The following is a 20,695-nucleotide window of genomic DNA, read 5'->3' on the forward strand; positions in this document are numbered from 1 at the left end:
GATAGTGGAATCAAAGGCAAATGTTTAAGTTAAAAATTCTGTAATCAACGAGAGAAGGGGCCTGTTAATGTGCTCTTAGAGTATTCATAGGGGCAACAAACGTATCTTTAAATAGACATATCCCTAAAAATCGATTTGGAAGCAAGCGTTCATTGTTAATTCTTATTTAGCGCTTATTCTTGTTACTTACTTCCTTCTTCTTCAGGATATGGATTAGAAATATCTCTTCTGACTTCGTATTTATAGGTAAATTAAAATTTCTGATAAAAATTTATATTTGTTGTTCGTTTTCTGTTAATAATAAAAGATTAATTAAATGAGTAAAATCAAAAAGGTTGGTATATATATATATATATATACATCAAAAAGGCCTTACACAAATAAAGCACTAAGAAGGGAGACCCTATTTTTAAATATAATCAAAAGGTTAATTAAATAGGTAAAATCAAAAAGGTTGATATATATATACATCAAAGGCGCTGAAAAAGGGGGAACCCTATCTTTAGATATATTCAAAAACAAGGGGGGATTTCTTAATCACATTATAGACCACAAGAACCGACAAAGATATTTACCCGATTCCTCGCTCCTACACGCTTAGCCTTCAAAGTTCTTGTGCAATCTTTTTATTGATGAAAAAGAGCTATAGGAAACATTTAGAGACAAAAAAAAGGCGACCATAAATATGGTTTCATTTCAACGTTAGGCATGTTACGAGATCGTATCAAGGGTTCCATTTATTAGAATCACAAGTCATGATAACCTACCTAATCAGGAACTAGTGATCATCAAATTAAAGGCGAGCATCAGGGCGTGTATAATCTCAATGTTGGTGCAAATCAAGATACGGATTCCAGCTCGATGTTTGATTCTTGTTACGAGCCACAAAAGGCAAAAATCTAGTAAAGATATAACAATAGATTTGTCGCACACCAGAATAACGGGTAATTTGTGAAGTAGAGGCTAGTGACACTCTCTTTCTAAATACCTGATTATGGGTTAAATCCTATCAGGCGTCCGTGATAATTCATTCGAATAAAATACGCGAGACTATGAAACAAATGATCAAAAGATTAGTCATAGAAAATAAGGTTGTTTGGCAAAGATCACATCATGAAATGCCAATACAATAGTTAATAAGCAATCAATATCGATAAGGTAAAGCAACTCTCAATCAGAAAAACTCTCAAAGGGAGAGAAATTGCCTCATGGGTATACGGAGGGACAAGGCTCCAAACATACCTGCGTTAAGATTTCGTAGCACGCAAACACGGAGGCTGACGGAAGGACCAGCGTCTATCGTCACAATGGGCGTGATGGCGGGAATGTATCACTAATGCTTGCGCAAGTGGACCTTTAAATATTCTCAATAGAATTGGTACGCGCCGTTTCCACAGTCACGTGATCATCCACGTCACAGATACGTGATCATAGACATAAAGATAGAAACCAGACTATACTCGCATTTAACTCCCGGTCGTTGACACGCAGACACAATTCGTAAGGGGAGTTTAGAGTTATGATGTCAGCAATATAAACTTGCCAACCGTTATATACATAGATGTAATCAGGCAATGTTCCTCCTAATATAGTGTGGATCACTTGTTTTTTCGGTAATTAATGAACAGAGGAAGATACGTGTAGAATACTAATATAATCAAGTGTAGATAACGGAAGAATTCTTTCCGGACAGACAACATACACGAGATCTATGATAATCTGCAAGAAACGGATATTCACATTTTATTGGAGACCTAAAATCATATTTCTATATGGACGGTAAGGGGGGAGTAGTGAAAAGAATTTCTTTGTGTACACCACTATCCCTTTCAATGTTAATGACACACTCCAAATATGTTATCAGTACAAAGTTCCTATCCTATAGCTGGGTGAAAAAATCTCTCAGGACAAATAACATATATGAGATCTGTGTTAACCTATGAAAAACGGATATTAACATGATAATCAGAGTCATTGTGGCATCATGTAATCGCGTTTTCCTACGGGATCTCGTTATTCAAGCCATTCCTAAAGGTGTCAAATGACAAAATCCAAAAAACTTCACGTTTCTTTCGGATTCGTTCGCCACCTTGAGAGTCAGGGATATTGATTTTCTCAAGAATTCGCCATTTAAAATCATCTGGACCATGGTTACAATCAAGGAAATGTTTCACCATCGGTGAGAGCAATTTCTTTGTTCTGATTGCGGAGCAATACTCCGTCAATCGAACTTGTATGGGTCGGGAGGTTTCGCTCACATATCCGAGGGAGCACGGACATTGAATAAAATATACAGTATTCAAAGTTTTACAATTCCACATGTTTGTGGCAGTTGCAGTATATCCATTATGGGTGAAAGTCTCACCCTCTAAGATACTAGAGCAGGATTTGCAAGTAGAACATCTGAACGTTCCCTTGATGGGTTGGTTCGTGTCTATAGATTTTTGTATAAAAGTTTCTTGATTTGGCTGTCCTGCAATTCTAGAGTGGACAATCTGATCTTTTATATTTCTATTTCGCCTATGGGCGAACAATGGTTTCTCCAATTTCTGATCTTTGGTACAATTTCTGTTTAAGATATGCCAAGAAGAATTAATTACCTGTTTTACTTTTGCATCGAGGGTGGAGTGTCTCGTAATGCATAATAATTGTCGAGTCTCCTTGTTTGATTTGGACCTCAGAAGATGGCTCTTTTATATGAGTCCCTAACTAGGTGGTGAGGGTATCCCCTCTCTAGAAATTTCTTTCTCATCTCTCCGGCCTGTTTATCAAAATCACGAAGATCAGTGCAATTCCGCCTTACTCTTAAAAATTGGGAGAAGGGGATGCTCTGCTTTTGGTTACGGGGTGGAAACTCAGGAAATGTAACAGCGTATTCCTTGCTGTCGGTTTTACAAACAAGTCCACCTTTAATTTCCCCTCTTCATGGAAAATCATAATATCCAGGCACTCCACCTTCTCTGCACTTATATGCACTTATATGGGCTGTGAATTTAAGATTAATGTCCACAGCATTAAGCTAGTTTAAAAATTCCACAAGAGTCTCTCTCCCATCGGTCCATACAAAGAAAATATCATCAATATATCTGGACCAATGGGAGACAGACTCATAGAATGGGGCAATCTCATTGTAGATGCATTTGTCCTCAAAAAAGGCCATATAAATATTAGCCACCGATGGGGCTACAAAAGCACCCATGCTTATGCCCCTAATCTGGCGGTAAAGACTTGCTCCAAATTCAAAGACATTTTCAGTAAGAACTATCTTTAGACAAGCAAGTAGAAATGTCTTAGGGCATGGTACTTTCTGTTGATCGATAAACCAATTAATGGTTTCCATAGCTTCAATTAGAGGGATATTACTATACAAGGATTCAACATCCAAGGTAAGCAGGAGATCTCTCGTAGGGTTAAAATCAATGTTCTCTACCTTTGTGATCGTAGCACCTGTATCTTTAATGTATGAAACAATATTCGGAATAAAAGGGCGAATTTAGATAAAGGCCCTGTTACTGTACCTATTGTAGAGACTATGGGTCTATAGGGAGGATTCAAAAGGTCCTTATGAATCTTCGGAAGCCCCTATATACAGGCAGTTTTACCTAAACTAAAATTGAGATAGTCATATTCCTTTTGGGTAATTTCGCCACTTTCTCTCGCTCGAGTAGTTAGGAGCTGGATCTCCTTTTTAACACTGTTAATTGGATTCGACCTAATATTAGTATAGAAGGCAGGATCATCCAACTTTCTAAGCATATTCTGTTCATACTTATATGAATCGATTACCACTATTCCTCCACCTTTATTGCTACTTTTTACAGTAATCATTTTATTAGTGGCAAGGGATTTCAGGGCATCATATTCATTCTTACTAAGATTGTAGAGCGGTTTAGGGATAAAACTAACGGCTTGTTCCAATTTCTTCAAGACTACTAGTTCAAATGCAGCTACTTCAGGCCCAAGTTGATCAAGTGCAGGGCTGAAGGTCGAGGGGAGGGACAGGCTCTTAACACAATTTGAGGTGAGCTCAAAATTCTCACCTGAAAAGAATTTTTTAAGGCGTATTTTAAGAAAGAAAGAAATGATGTCACTATGTAATTCAAATATGTTCGCACCAGAGTGTGGAACGAAAGACAGACCTTTAGAGAGAAGACTAATACTATGTTTATCTAAATATGTCTTTGATAAATTAAAGATGGGAATTACATCCCTGCCTTCCAATATTGGCGTCTGCGGGTTTCCTTGATGAACTGGGGCTCTTCCTGTTGGTAGTGATGTTGTGGCTTGTAGCCTCCTCTGTTCTGGGCTTGGAAGCGTACTCTGGAACGCCCCCGGTTTGTCCCCCGATTACCTAAAAAAGGTTGAGCTTGATTACGTTTAGCCTGTACAGAATTAAAGTTACAGGTGCAGAACCAGGGAAACGGGCACAGACATTTGAGATCGGCGTGTCCGGAAGACATACCACCAGGGCATTGATGGAGTGGTAATGTTTTCTGTTTCTGTATGTCTGCTCATGTGCTTGTGGTGCTTCCAAAGCCACATGTGTACCATCAATGAGCCTATGATAGTTGGCATTCTTCCCAGTGCATAGAAGTAACCCTTTATGGCAGACATTTGCTGTGGATTTGGAAACTTGATGTACCTGTTCAGATGACACAACATTGCCTTCAAAACATCACGTAGCACACGGCTGAACATGGTCTGTGACATCCCACCAGCAACAGCCACAGTGTATTGGAAGGTTCCTATGGCAAAGAAATTTAGAGCTGCCATCACCTTCACCTTGGGGTCAGCGCGGTAGGATCCGCCCATCCAGGTGGTAAATGTGGGGCCAAGTGCTCTGCCAAATCGTCAATCAGTGGCCCCATGAAGCAGTAACGACGGATGCAGTCATGTTCATGCATGGTTGCAAGGTCTGGGAAGGGTCTGTGGACATTTGCCCTCCTGCAGTACATAGGGAATCAATGAAAGATTGTCAGTTCCCCTACATATGTGGTAATGACCATGCAAAATGGCACATGCTACATGATATCAAGACACAGCTGAGTAAGGTGTGTGCTATTCATCATGTACACATATGCCAGCCATGTGCCCCTCACATAACATTTCAGCTCCATATCATGATACAACAAGTGCTATGCTATGCTGTCGTCAATCTATGGGCTCTGTCACAGTACATCTGAACAAATGTCACATACCAAACACCTTAGTGACTAGTGAGGATAAATGTGTTGTCAAAATGACAGGTGTTTGTAAGTCATACACACAGGGATCATGTACTGCCACATGGACACAGTCATTATGTAAGGTCTGATGTACATGTACCAACACAACCATTAAACACCCATAATGTGCTAAAAGTCTTGTTTGCAGGGCAGACATGGATGTCTGTGACACACAGACACAACAGCAACTCATATGCACAAATCAGATGGATGTTGGAGAGGATTCAAATCTCACAAATACAATTAGGTCCATGTGCGTAGCACTATACGCAAATACTCATGAAGTACCCCAGAGTGCCATCTCAGGAACACCCTGTAACGCACAGTACAGGGTGTATGTAACATGTCATGAGACTATGTGCCCCTGTCACTGTGCCCAGGCCACGTGTGTTGATCAGCAGAGATCTAACTGACAGTAGTGAGGTGCATCAGACAGGATGCCATTTTGTCACCATGTAACATGTCACATACTGGTAGTGTGTGCCACAATGTGCAACATCCATTATGAAATGTGTAGACATGTACCCACACATGTAATGAAGCATGAGATGTGCTTACATGTACTGTGTGACAGGCGGTCAGTGTGTTTTAGAGCACCTGAATCCCTGCCAAAATTCTTTTTGTTGGCATCCTTTGGCCATTGACTGGAATGGAGACATACGCTGGTGGGTTTTCAAAAGACGCGTCGAACACTTAGGAACCAAGGCGTGCGCACGCCTTGGACCCTGAAAGTAATGGTGACATACGTGGGTGGGTTTTCTTAAGATGCATTGGACACTTAGGGATCAAGGCATGCGCACGCCTTGGACCCTGAATGTAATGGTGACATATGGGGGTGGTTTTCAAGAGATGCGTCGGACACTTAGGGACCAAGGCGTGCTACGCCTTGGAACCTGAATACAATGGTGACATATGTGGGTGGGTTTTCAAAAGACGCATCGGACACTTAGGGACCAAGGCATGCGCACCCATTGGCTAATGACTGTCATGGAGACGAACACATGTTTGCTACTTACTCGTGTACACACAGATTCAGTTGGCTCTCTACAACAATGTTCCAAAGTCAATAATGTGATGATGCAGAATATTTGAACAACGTGGAAAGCATGTCCGATGTGTTCAATGGCATGGATCGGGCAATTTCGGAAAATGCGAACGACTCTGACCTGTCCCTTTGGCCGCATCAAACAGATTCTGCCTTAGCAGCACAGATACAAGGCTTTCTGTCCCCCAGAGACTTAACTTTCCTACACTACATGCTCCAGGATTGGAACTCAGAACACCACGGCTGCTGTCTCTGCATCCCCTGTGTCCTGCAATGTCACGTACTGTGGAGAGAGCACATCATTCACAGAGGAGGAGAACCAGGCCATTCTGGACAGCCTCCTTCCACAGTACTGCAAGCTGTATGGGAAAGTAGGGGAGCAGGTGAGTGTAGAGTCCACTGCCTTTTCAATTGTACATGTTAACTGACTGGGACTACTACCATTGTGATAACAAAGGGCAAGCATGCACGCTCAGTAAGTTTGAGTCTCAGAGTGTGTAGATTCATGTACTGTACTTGTACAGTGATGAAGAAGTGTACTTTTTGCAAGTTTTGATTTTCAAGGCGCTGTATCATGTTGTGAATGCAGCCTTGCACACAGGACAACTGCCCGTGACCATAGTTGCACTACCAGTATACATCATATGCAATGCTAATTTCATTATGTATGTTCAACTGTGTGATTGAGAAACATGGTGCATGTGTAGTAATGGTGTCTCACTTTGTTGTCCTCTCAGGTTACTGGCCATGAGAAAAAAGAATTTTGGCAGAAAATCGTCCGGGCAGTAAGATTGGTAGGGTCTTCAGACACCGCATCCGCCACTGCCAGAAGAGATGGAAGGACCTTCGTGGCTGGACCAGGAGGATAGCCAGAGTCCAGATGAAGGTGTCGCCTCCACGCACCCGGGACGGACGCCGGATCATGACCCCCAACATGCTCCGGATTCTGACTGTGGTCTTCCCAGACCTGCATGGGCAGTTAAAGGCCAGTCAGCAGCAAGGAGGGGGTAAGTCCATGGTATTTTGGTGTATTATGTATACCCTGCAGTTTGCACTACTTCAGCAATGTTACACTCCCACAGTTTGTCTGTCTGCTCAAACATAGTACCAAGTGGCTGAATTTGGTGATGCACTATTCTGATCTGATGACCAAGTGTGTCCCTTCCCCTCTTTGACAGGTGTCACTTGGGTTGTGTGTATTTGCTGTTGCCCAAGGGAATGTTGAGAGCCACATCTACAACAGGTGCATTCAATTTAGCATCATGGGTGAGGCTATTGTGTGACATGTATCAGCACATTGACTTATAAATGACCTGTGCTCTGTGTGTGGTCCACATATATGCACAAATTGCTGATGTGGGTCATCATAGGAGTATTGACTACACACCCATGCAGCAGCCATGACCAATGTTGAGGCCTCAGACAAACGATGTGTATGTGTGTAACAAACGCAAAGTCATCTGCATAGTGCTCCTGTTTATCCCATGTATCACATGGCCCATGGACAGTTATGCCTACTACGGTCATCTGAGACACTCTGGCATCCTAATCTTGGGTGTGAGCTAACACTTTGCCCATTGTGAACTTATTTATCATGTGTCTGACTCTGTGTCATGGTGGACTGGCAATGTTTTTTGTATTCCAGAAGTCCGCTATATGTTTCTCATGGACAGACAGCTGACATGTGGCTAGTGGATCTTTACACAGGGCAAAACATATGTGTGTAGACACTCGACTATACATAATGGTAGATTGAACAAAAACATAGTAAGCAGCCTTACTATGTTCCTGTGAGGCCCTTATGTGTACAGGTAGAAAGAGTGTTGACTCACAAACAGAAATATGTCATTTTTATTACGTGCCTCATCAGATTCTTTTACATGGGTGTAGCATGTGGTGATCATGTACACATGACCACTACCGAAGTTCCAATCACAGTGCAAATATGAGTGTGGCACGGTGCTGATTGTGGACTCCGCATGCACTGCCCCTGGGACAGGAGTTAGTACTGACTGATTGGCCAGACAGGCATGTGGCCTTGTGTTTCACAATAAAATTTGGAGCATGCGGTATGGTAACTTGTCTGTTGTCCTGCAGCCACACTGTTGTGGCTTTGCATTTCAAGACATAAGGCCAACATGGTATCTGGGAATGGAAGTATGTTCATCTTATCAACAATGAGTTAGACCTTCACAAATGATGTCCCAAATGCAGGGTCAGTGTCCTGAGATGAGACGTGTGTAATAACAAATGACAGTAACTATCATTGCAGATCAGACAACTGGGTAATCAGGGAATGGCTGCTCATGTGATGACTGACATCAAGCATACTATGTAGTGATGGGTCCATTGCTAGCATGTGTACGCGAAGCATGGTTTACTGACAGACTGGTGAGTGTCAGGTTCACTATTGTGTATTCAATTTAGATGTGACTTTTAAATGATGCCAGGGCTTGCACAGTGATGTGTTGCATTTAAGGTTGTGTGTCCAGTGAATACAGGTGACTGATGTGTATATGTTTCTCCTCCTTGTTCGCCGCATCATCAGCAGATACTGCAGGGGACAGCTCCATGGACCGAGAGGCGGCGCAGAACCAGGCTGGTTCCAATGTGGAGGATTCGGAGGGACCCAGTGGCCCGGAGGGTGAGGGGAGCCACACTGAGGGCCAGTCAGCACCCAGTACCTCAGCTGAAGACCCATCCAGTGAGGACTCCCTTGTGGAGGCGGGTGTCACGACACCACAAACCACTTATAGCGAGTCTGTCCCCACCACCACCACCATCTCAACCCTCCCAGTTGCCCCCAACCCTGAGGAGCCTCCTGTGTTGGGGAGCATGTCTCGTTCAGCCCAGGCACCGCACCCCCTGCCTCTGTCTCCCCTGCTGCACTGAAGCAAATCCATGTGGGTCAGAAATTGATCCTGAGTGTCCTCCATGCTCAACACTTGACTATTGACCCTATTGGTGTCATTCATGGAGGGCATCTCAGCAACCATGTCTGCCCAACCGCGGATCAGTCAGTGCATGGCCTCCTCCATGATGGCAGCAGTGTCCCTCCTCCAGCAGTCCATCATCCCACCTACCTCTGCCCCATCCACAATCACCACTACCCTACTGGGCCAACGTACACTCACACAGGCACCTGCATGCACAACAACAGACACAAGCAGCACACAGCAAGATCAGCCAAAGCAGAAACACACAAGCACGCACACTCAGGGGACTGATGTCACACACACAGGGGATAGGGTATAGATACAGAGACAGGCATCCACGACCACTCTGCAGTCTTCAGATACCTCTCCTTCCAAAACACCTTCCCTTGACTCACCTGCAACCCCCCCTTCCCAGAAGCTCTTCCTCTGTGAGTTTGGCCTCTTCCACACAGATACATCAGGTCAAACTCACAAGGGGAAGAGGAAGCCACCACACCCAGAGGTCAGAACCCCCCCAAAAGCAGAGACACAGAGGCCCCCACACACAAATCACCCAGGACCAGGAAGAGCAAGGCCCCACCACAATCCCGCACTCCCATCACACGGTCTCCTTCATCCAGCACACAGGCCACCACTCCTTGGGTTCCCACACCACACCCTTCCCCTGGTTCTCCCACACACAGGTACGGTCCCAGGATGCTTGTTTCCGGTCCAGGGAGGACCTGCCCCGGCGGTTCGGTCTGGACTGTTCCCAAGGGGCATAGGGTCAAGACTGATTTGCACATGACTGGATACAAACTGGGGTGGCGTAGTGGGCAAAATAACGATGGATTTAACCCAGATCTTTTGACTGGGGGAGAATGTTTGCATTGACAGCATTACGTCCATCATTTGTTTGCTGGCCCACTGTATTACACACATCCACTGCAGTGGCCACTGACGCTCCTGCATCCACCACACCCACCCTACCCTGTACTGCTATGCCCTGATCCTGTCTCTGTGGTGCCTAGACTGCCCCTATGTATGCCCCTCCATGAGGAGATGTCCCCTGGCTGTAGAAGTGCAGGCAAGCATTATGTGACGAGTAGTCCGATGTCACACAAACACAAACATTTGCAATGGACTGGCCATTGGCCTTTAGATCATTCATCGGATGGAACTGATCGTTTTCCAGAAGTTGAATAAAGCTAAAGTTATTTTTTTCTCAAGTTTTGCATTTTTATTTTACATGATGTTGCTGATGAGTGTCATTCAGTTGCTGTTGCTATATTTTTGATTGGAAATAAGTGATTCGGGGATGAGATGTACTGCGTGTGGTCCATTGTATATGTGTCCTATTACAGTATGTAGCCATGTCATCCTTTGCTGAGCATTGAGGTAGTCATGATCCCAAGTACTTGGCACAATGAGTGCCACCTTCTTTTCACAACTTCACGTATTTGGCTTCCACTGTTGCACATATTTTGGGCTCAGATTTGTGCCCGTTGTACTTTATTCCAGACTGGGGACCCATCTACACTAGACAGGCAGATTGTCACTTCTAAGCTGAACAAGTGATGTGTGTCTTCAGTGCAACATGGTAGACATGTGTTCTGATGTTGTGCAAATGACTTAAGAGTCACTCCTGTGCATAGGCTGATGTGACCAGAGCTTTCAGGCTGTCGTAATTGGTGTCTCAGTGACCAAGTTTAATGCTGACATGACTTAGCCCTGCACAGACAACGTTTGACGAAGCTGACCTTACACGTGAGGGGAGACACCTCAAGATAGTGTGTTATTCCGTGACATTGACTGGGCCCATGTGGTGTGTTATGTGAGCATGTCTCTGTGGGTAACCTTTACTGTTTCTACACAGCCTAAATTCCCTTTAGATGTTCCTGTTTGTGATGCTTGCTGATTCGTCTTGTGTTTATCCAACGCCTTTAGAGTATGTTTTCTGGGATTTAGATGCATTGTGGACTACTGGCCATTCGGGTGTAATCCGTGGGTCATTTTGATGTAAGGGCCTGGAATGTGGGCAAACACACATGGGACATATTCAGGATTCACAACGGCACATTTGAGTTTCACACATCAGGTTGTTTTCACTATGTGGTATCTTTATGTGACAGGGTCACTTGTATGTGTGTTTGACTGCTCGCACTCATCAGATCCTAGCCTTCAATGTCGTATGCTGTCAACTAATGGTGGGCAGTGGACTCCGCTCCGTCGGCGGAGTTCATGGTGTTTTGCTACTCCGCACTCTGCACTCAAATGCGAGTACGACAAAAAACTCAGGCTCCGCCTTTAGGCGGAGTTTACCACCCCTCCTCCCCCCCCCCCCCCGACACCATCCCCTATAATGTATTGCCCGCATAAAATCCCCATGTCCAGACATCAAATAAGCAAACCCTGTTGTCTGTCAGGGAATACAATGTCGGGCCATTAATATGTTAATTAGCCCGGAGGGTGACACTTTTCCCTACTAGAAAGCTCAATTAAGCTTCTCATTAAACACACACTACCAAACAGCCAAGGCAGGGCCTGAACAACACCATTCTGTAATAATGTGATGTCAGTGCGAGCAAATGGGAAAAAATAACAAAAACATGACAGCAGTGACAGACGCCGCTAATAAGGTCGGAGCACTTGCACGACGACACCAGCCCTCAAATCAATGAGCCATTACAAAAATGGGGTGACCCAATATGGTTAGTGGACCTGGGTAATTAATGATATCAAAACAGTGGTCCAAACCAACAGTCTTAGATCAACAAAATATGTTCTTACAATCAATCATTTATCATTATTAGTGAGCCTTCAAAATATTCTGCTCTATAGAATCAATCTGCAGTTCATTTAAGAAAGAATGCAACTACCTGACAAGAAACCCATAATTATTCAGAAGGAGTTTAATGAATCACTCCATCGCAAAAGTTATTTATATACATTTGTACATTTATATATTGACGGTATAAAGGAGCACAATGCTACTAAAAACGTGCGAGAAAGAAGAAGAAAGTGTGGTGATTTGAGAAAGAGTGAAAGCCTAGTAAAAACCAGTGACACAGAAGTGTTATGTAAACAATTTTCAATTGATTCGATTGAGGCTGGTATCAAAATTCCAGCCCTGTAGGCAAACGGCCCCTACTTATTGGTTGACTATTTTTTCATTTATACAGTCTTGAATAGCATGTATAATGCAGTTTAGGTGATTAGTGGTCCGGTTGGCAATATAAAGAAAAGCGTCGACGTTTCGACCCGACTATTGGCTCAGGGGTGACTGGGGGCCTCGGCCTGCGGGTCTTCTTCAGGACATAAGCAGCACAACCTTGATACTGTGGATATGTCGAAGTCATACATAGAGGGAAACACAGAGGGGCAGAGGCACGCACTGGGATCCGGAAACTGCAGAAATAAAAATAATAAAGCTGGAAAAATGCAGACTTACTTCTACTGCACGAATGCACAGGTGGTTCAGGCACTTGCTCCGAGAGACCCGTCTTCGCTTCTTGCTTCTGGAATGCAGCTGCACCCCCTCCATCTTTCTTTTCCTGCCCTCTCCTTTGTCCCACTGCAGAAGTCTTATACGTTGAGACTATGTTTCCCAACATTCTTTCACATCTGGTGATGATAATGGCATTCTGATTGCCCACAGAAGTACCCAATTCCTGTCAAACTTCTGGGTTGTACTGTGTACACATATGTATCATTGGAGATCAGTCCCACATCATGTGTATCCTACTAGCCTGGGTGCAAGAAGAGACACACTCACAAGTTGTATTCGACATGCAGTGTGAGGCTGACTGGTTGTGTTAGTGCATCTGCACACATGCATTGGTATAGCTTTTGTGGGCCATTGGCAGGAAGTTGTTTATATGTCTTTTCATGCTGTCACTGGGACTCCTACCTCATCAGTCTGCACATTCATCATGGTTTGTATGTCTCATTGCTGCCATGGTATGGGTCTTGATCACCAAAAAGTTGACGTCTACATAGGATTTCTTAGTATGTGTGTCTGTTGGTGTGCATATGTGTGAATGCATTATGATGGTCACTACTTAAATTGTGTAATTGGCCATTGGAGCCATTGTCAACCCCCATGTGCAAGGCTTCTCGGCACATGGCAGAGGATGTTTAGTCGACAGAAATCTTGCACTCAACTGATCGATGTTTGTTTGCAACCCAACCTCTACTTTGCCACAACATTGCTTGCGGTGTTACGACCAATAATCATACATAGTGGTTTTCAGTTGTGGGGGAACTTGGGCCCGCAATCACCTATTGCTCCCTATAGTGAGGTGGGGTTAATGCCCATTGCGACACTGGTCTTGATATACTGGGGTTTTGGATCCCACACTGAGCTTTTTGGCACTGGAGTGGGGTGGGATTAAACTCCTTCACCACACTGTTAATGATAGGCTGGTGTTTGGGCCACAGACTTACATTTTGGTCACTGGTGTGCATGGGGCTTAAACCACATTGACACACTTTTACTCATCATGCTTGGTGTTTGGGCCCACATTCACCTTCTGGTCACAACTGTGATGGGAGTTACAGTACGGGTTCCCTTTCACTGTCACTGTTGCATGCAGTTCCCACACAATACACAATCTTTCCATGATGGTAGGGGGGGTGTTTGGCCTACAACCCCTATGGGTGGGAATGCTAGCGGTGTTAGCCATCACCCCCTAGAAATAGGGACTGCTGGTAGTGTTGGTACCCCCCCCCCTATGAGTGGGACTGCTGGCAGTGCTAGCAATCAAGCCCCCTATGGGCTGGACAATGCTGGGAGTGGTGGACATACATCCCTATGGGTGGGGACGACTGGTAGTGTTAGTCATCCACCCCCCTATAGTAAGAGACTGCTGGTAGTGATAGGCGGCACCCCCCTATGTTATGGGACTGCTGATAATTATAGGCGACCACCCCCCTATGGGTTGAGTGAAGCTGGTAGTGGAAGGCATCCACCTCCCTATGGTATGGTACTGCTGGTATTGATAGGCATCCACCCCCTATAGTTTGAGACTGCTAGTAGTTACAGGCATCCAACCCCCTATGGGTTGAGTGATGCTGGTAGTGATAGGGATCCACCCCCCTATGGGTTGAGTGATGCTGGTAGTGATGGGCATCCTCCTCCCTATAGTATGGGAATGCTGGTAGTGATAGGCATCCACCCCCTATAGTTTGAGACTGCTAGTAGTTATAGGCATTCAACCCCCTATGGGTTGAGTGATGCTGGTAGTGATAGGCATCCACCTCCCTATGGTATGGGACTGCTGTTAGTGATAGGCATACACCCCCCTATCGGTTGAGTGATGCTGGTAGTGATAGGCATCCACCTCCCTATGGTATGAGGCAGTTGGTAGTGATAGGTAGATACCCCCCTATGGTATGGGACTGTTGGTAGTGATAGACACCCACACCGTATGGGTTAGGTAATGCTGGTAGTGATAGACAGCCACAACCCTGTAGTTTGAGACTGCTGGCAATTATTGCTATCTACACCCTATGGTGTCGAACTTACCGTCTGCGGGGTATGTGTCGATTCCTGTTGTGATTTCGGTCATAGACCTACAGTACAGGGATGACATGCGCGATTTTTATTAGGAAGATGGCCGTGGAACAGGAGCTCTAGGAAAGAGCTCCGGGATTAGGGATCACCAAATCTGGTAATAATCCCTGAAAAATCCCTGCAAAAACCATCTCTGCGACCCGGAACCGAGCGTGTACATTACTGAACGGGAGAAGGAAAGAAAACTACAAGATACAACATACAGACGACTGGCTCTCCATGACGGACTGCAGGACAGAGTTATATGGTGGACGGGAGCTGGACACGAAGAGTCCACAACCAGCTATGGACACGAGAGAGACATCGGCAGCACCAGCAGTACAGCGCTTGGCACAGTGAGCCGCGCTGGTCCGCCCCGCTACAGGAGGAGCTGGAAAAAGCGTCGGGAGCTTCGGGAGGACTACGGGCATGGTCCGGACACTGCAGACGGGGAGGGCAGATCGAGGCAGGAAGAGCAGGCTTACGCAAATAAAGGTATGGGCATCCCTACCCCTCCAGCGTACCCTCCCCAGCCCCCCCGCCCCCTCCTTTGGATCATCCAAGCATAAGTAAACGGGAGATAGAAAAAGACTGATCCGATCCGTCCCGCCTGATCTAACAATGGCGGCGAAAACGGACAAATAAACTTTATACAGACCGCAATCACGGAATTGGCGCGAGGGACTAGATGCTGCCAACCCCAGCCAAGCAGCGCATGATTGGATGCTCTGAATAGGAAAGATTCACCGGTTAGATAAACGGAGGAAAGTAAGGTCCGGCTTGCCTGACCTTAAAATGGCGGCCGTTTCTGACATCGTCATAAGGAAAACACAAGAGGACAAAGAGGTGAAAGTGAAAAGGGACCTTGATTGCAACAACAACAAAAGAAAGACAATTGAGAGAGGACCTCAAGCAAGTGAAAGAGAGAAGAGACTTCAGCTCTCACTCAGACAGAGAAACAAACGGCCATCTTGGAACTGGGAGCAACTTCGTCAATAACAAAACATCCTCACACAAGATTCACATGCAAAAAAGGAAAGAAAAAGAGGACAAAGTGTGGTAAGAAAGAAAAAAGGGCTAAGATAGTAGCAACTTACAAAGTGAAATGAAAGAGGTCAGGCAAGACAGTGGAAAGAGTAAAGAGATCACAGCTATAATTTAAGAAAGATAATAAGGTGGTCTCAGTGAAACCTGGAAGGATAGAAACGAGAAACACTTAAAGATCTACACGAACTAAAGAACCATTATGTCGGTCAGGTACACAGAGCGAGAAGACATGAACGCGCAAGTCATAACATACCCACCCAAGATTTCTAAGAACGCGGCAAAAAAGGTCTAACACAACTTATTGAAGAAAAATCCCGAACAACTGTTCTTGGACCCCTCGTTTAACACAGATAGGGGCATTATCATAAATGACCTGATATTCTTCACTAGAAGAACGGCGAAGTGGCGTAAAGTCGTGACAAAAAGGCTAAATATTGAAAATATAACCAACATCCCACACGGCACAAAAATTAGGAGCAAACCTTCAACATGGTGCAGAGCTGTCCTAAACATAACTATATACAAAAATGGAATTGTACTCATCCAAGCAGCTGACAGAGAGTTAGTAAAATTTGACAAAGTATTCTCAACCTTAAAAATAGAAGCAGAAAACACAAGATCCCAGACACCTCGAACCCAACGAGTAGTCAATATAGTCCAGAACAGTTTTTCCAACACTGATGGCATACCAAACTTAAACCTTCAAGATCCACCACAACCAACACGCCAAGGAGAAAGACCTAATCATCAACAAAACATGACCCCACCAGATATCACAAATGACATAAACAACTCTGTCACCAGAGAAGCCAACCAAACGGGCTGCCGGAACGATCATATCCCTAACGCCGGAGATTTACCTGAAACTGCGATGGCCATACCGGAGAAGGAGATTAAAAGGTTAGCGGTATCTCCTAACCCTCGAAACAAAGAGAAGAACCAGGCACCAATAGAAGTGCCGTTGCCGATGCCACACGACGCCACAACACCTGAAAAGGGTGGCTCAGCTCCGAGTGAGACCGCCTATGAAGATAATTACAAAAAGAACAGGGTAGAGGTTATCGACCTTCCCCAATCTCCCTCGAATGCGAGTCTGGAGTCCCTTAGATCTTTATCCACAAAAACACCCTCTACACCTAATAACATAGGAAGCAATGGAGACACCCCTAATAAAGTCAAGAATCATAACCAAACTAAGGATACAACGGGAAGATCGGTGGCAATGAGAACAGACCTTTCACGGAGGAGGGAAAAACGTAGAACGCATACAGCCAGGTCGATCTCACACAAGAAATCTACCTGAACATTGAAAGAAGTCAATGAGCTCAAGAAACTAATAGGCAACCTGGCACAAGACTCGATGAATGTCGCAAATCCAGAATCTTGTACTCCGACCCAACAGACCAAACAGGACCAATCCCTTAACAAATGAAGAAGCCCGGGCCTTACTCCGATCTTATGAACAACCGGCTCAGGGAAAGGAGGAGTATATCGAAATTGTACCTATTGACTCTAATAGAACGTCCAGAAAGAATGACAGGAAAGCAATCCACCACAACTTACAACATATTCAGGTAACTACAACCGACACTGAAAATGAAAACCCCGTTAACTCACAGAAAGCCCTGAAATGCCTACTTCTTAACTGTCGTTCGGCAACTAAACATGCGTCAGATATAGCCGCCCTCATCATCAACAAGGAAATTGACTTGGCCATCCTCACGGAAACATGGCTCAGCGAATCATCATCTCCTACCATTGATCTCCTAGTACCACCTCAATATAACATTGTCAGGTTAGACAGACCAAGGAAAGTGGGAGGAGGTATAGCGTGCATTCACCGTTCCGAGATTAAGGTCAACCAATTCCAATCTGACCCCATAGAATCCTGTGAATACCTTGGTCTTAACATAAGATCACTAAATAATCGAAGCTATAACCTGCACGCGTTCTACCACCCACCGGGAGAGAACACAAAGTTCACAGAGCAACTAATAGAGATCATAACTGCCAATTCTAACTCGGATGCCAACAACATATTCCTAGGTGACTTTAACCTCCACTGGGACGACGGCAATGACAAAATGGTTAACTCGATTAAAGACTTCCTCAATGAGCTAAACCTTACGCAAGCATGCACCCAGCCCACTCACTCACAAGGAGCGACTCTAGACTGGATTATTTCAAGAAACAAAGAGACTTCAATCCTTGCTATAGACCCGTGTGATTGGTCTGACCATCACGCCATAACATTCGTGATACCCACAATGAAAAAGGGCAGGACCGTGCAACCCCGCAAGTGCAAAAAACTGATTCGAGATACAAAAGAAGCCAATATTGAATTACTAGTGGAAAGATGTGAGAAAGACCTGAAGCCTCGTAACAACAGGCAGAATGTCAATGTCAACGAGCTGACGGATCACTACATAACCTCGATCGGTAATATAGTCAATGACACCCTGCCTCAAAAACTGAAAAATGTCTCAGAAAAGCCAAAAAATCCTTGGTTTAATGAGGCATTGAACGAAGACAGGCGAAAACTGAGAATGGCTGAAAGGAAATGGAGACAACATCCCTCTTCCCCTGAGCTGAAAGACCTCAGAAAAACTAGAAAACAATATAACAAAAAGATAATCAACACCAAAAAAGAATTTATAAGGGCTGAACTCGACAATGCCACAAACAGACCAAGAAAACTCTTCGAGATCTTAAAACAACAGTCAAATAAACTAGCCAAAACGACTCAAGAGAGCTCAAAAACTCCCATAAGCTGCGAGGAATTCTCTTCATTTTTCACGGAAAAAAACAAACTACTAGAAGCTGAGCTCACAAGTGCAGCAGCTAACCTCATGACCCTTCCCTCACCTATAAATGAGGCTAAGGCGACAACTGAAGGTCTTCAAACAAAAAATAAGGCAAATTGGGACACATTTGAACTATATGACCAGGGAAAGATCGCCAAAACGCTAGCAGAACTCAGACCGAACAACCACTATCAAGACCCTCTACCGGCAAAGTGTGTAAGAGAAATCAGCCACACCCTAATTCCCATCTGGACTGAGATAATAAATGCTTCACTTGCACAAGGGACCCTCCCTGACTGCCTAAAAACTGGGCAGGTAGTTCCCATCATCAAAAAACCGACAGCGGATGCAACAGACCCGAAGAACTATCGACCAGTGACCAACATCCCGCTACTTGCCAAACTCATTGAGAAATGCGTGCAGGGCCAACTGAGTCAGCACATCGCTAAGTTCTCATTACTAGATGACTGCCAATCAGGCTTCAGAACTGGACATAGTACTGAAACGGCGATCCTGCATATTGTTGATGATGCCTTACAAGCCCTAGACCAAAATCATGCGTGCCTACTGATCCTACTAGACTTGTCATCAGCATTTGACACTGTAAATCACGAATTATTGTTGACCAGGCTACGAGACAGGATGGGTTTATCTGGAAACATACTGAAATGGTTTAACTCCTTCCTACAGAACAGGTCACAACTATTCCTGGTCAACCAAGTAATCTCCTCCCTGTGCCCTAACGCATTAGGGGTCCCACAAGGCTCAACGTTATCCCCAGATCTATTCAACTTGTATGTAGAACCTCTCACGGAGATTCTTCGAAAATCACAGATCTCCTATCACATGTACGCAGACGACACGCAAATATATATGAAGATCGCCTGTCGGGATGACATTGACCTAATGAATGAAACATTAAAGCGAGCGCTACAATGGCTAACAGCCAATCATCTAAAACTTAATGCCGACAAAACAGAATTCCTACTAATATCACCAGCAAGGAGTCAACCAGAGGTAAAAGAATGGAATAAATTGGTGACTGCGCTAAACTGTACTCCGACCCTAATTAACTCAGCTAAATCACTAGGAATTACGTTAGATGAGAACCTCGACATGAAAGACCACATCAACACAATGGCCAAGAGCGCCTGTTTCCACCTGAACTATCTAAGAAAACTGAAACCCTTTATCTCAGAAGCAGATCTAAAACTGGCTATCCGATCACTAGTGATCTCGAGAATTGAATATGGCTGCACCACGTTAGCTGGCCTACCGAAAACATCCACTGCACCACTAAAAGCCTGTCTCAACGCTGCGGCAAGACTCATCACGGGAACGAGGAAATTCGACCACATATCTCCCCACCTAAAGGCACTAAACTGGCTACCCTACGAAGCTAGAATTAAAATGAAGATGGCCTGTATTACCCACAAAGCGGTTCACTACAACACGCCCATATATCTAGCCAAGAAAATTAAGCTATCGGGAGGTAACAGACCAACTAGAAGCGCTAAGGAGTTGCTATTACGACCGGCCTTCTTCCGGAAGAAAAATACCTATGACTGAGCATTCTCCAGAGCCGCCCCCAGAGTCTGGAATTCCCTCCCCCCTAACATCAGTAAACACTGTAAAATTCAAACGGGAACTGAAGAACCACTTGATGAGTAAATACCCTACATAGTGATACCTACCGACCATTAGTATGAGCACTCAAGACAATGAAGATCGGACTCATCATGAATAATTTGAAGATCAATTAGACAATGACTGATTCCCGATCAAACAGCGGCTATACACTTCAAGGCTACCTCATATATATGTGATCTCTACACTGTATCTCACACCCATAATGATATAATTCTCTACCCTACTTGGTTTTATCTATTTAATCCTTGCCACAAGCTAAATCTATTCAACTCTTATTGCTAATTACTCTTGGAATTGCACTGATAATACTATGTAACCCTACCTCACCGAGCCTGACGATATGACTATGACACAAGCCAAGCCTATGCACCTCCTAAGGCTAATGTCACAGGCGTCAGGAATATATTTATCTAATCACCCCTGATAGCACATCGCCTACTACCTCATATATGTTT

Source organism: Lissotriton helveticus, chromosome 5_1 (assembly GCF_964261635.1).
Source record: "Lissotriton helveticus chromosome 5_1, aLisHel1.1, whole genome shotgun sequence".
In the NCBI taxonomy this organism is placed as follows: Eukaryota; Metazoa; Chordata; class Amphibia; order Caudata; family Salamandridae; genus Lissotriton; species Lissotriton helveticus.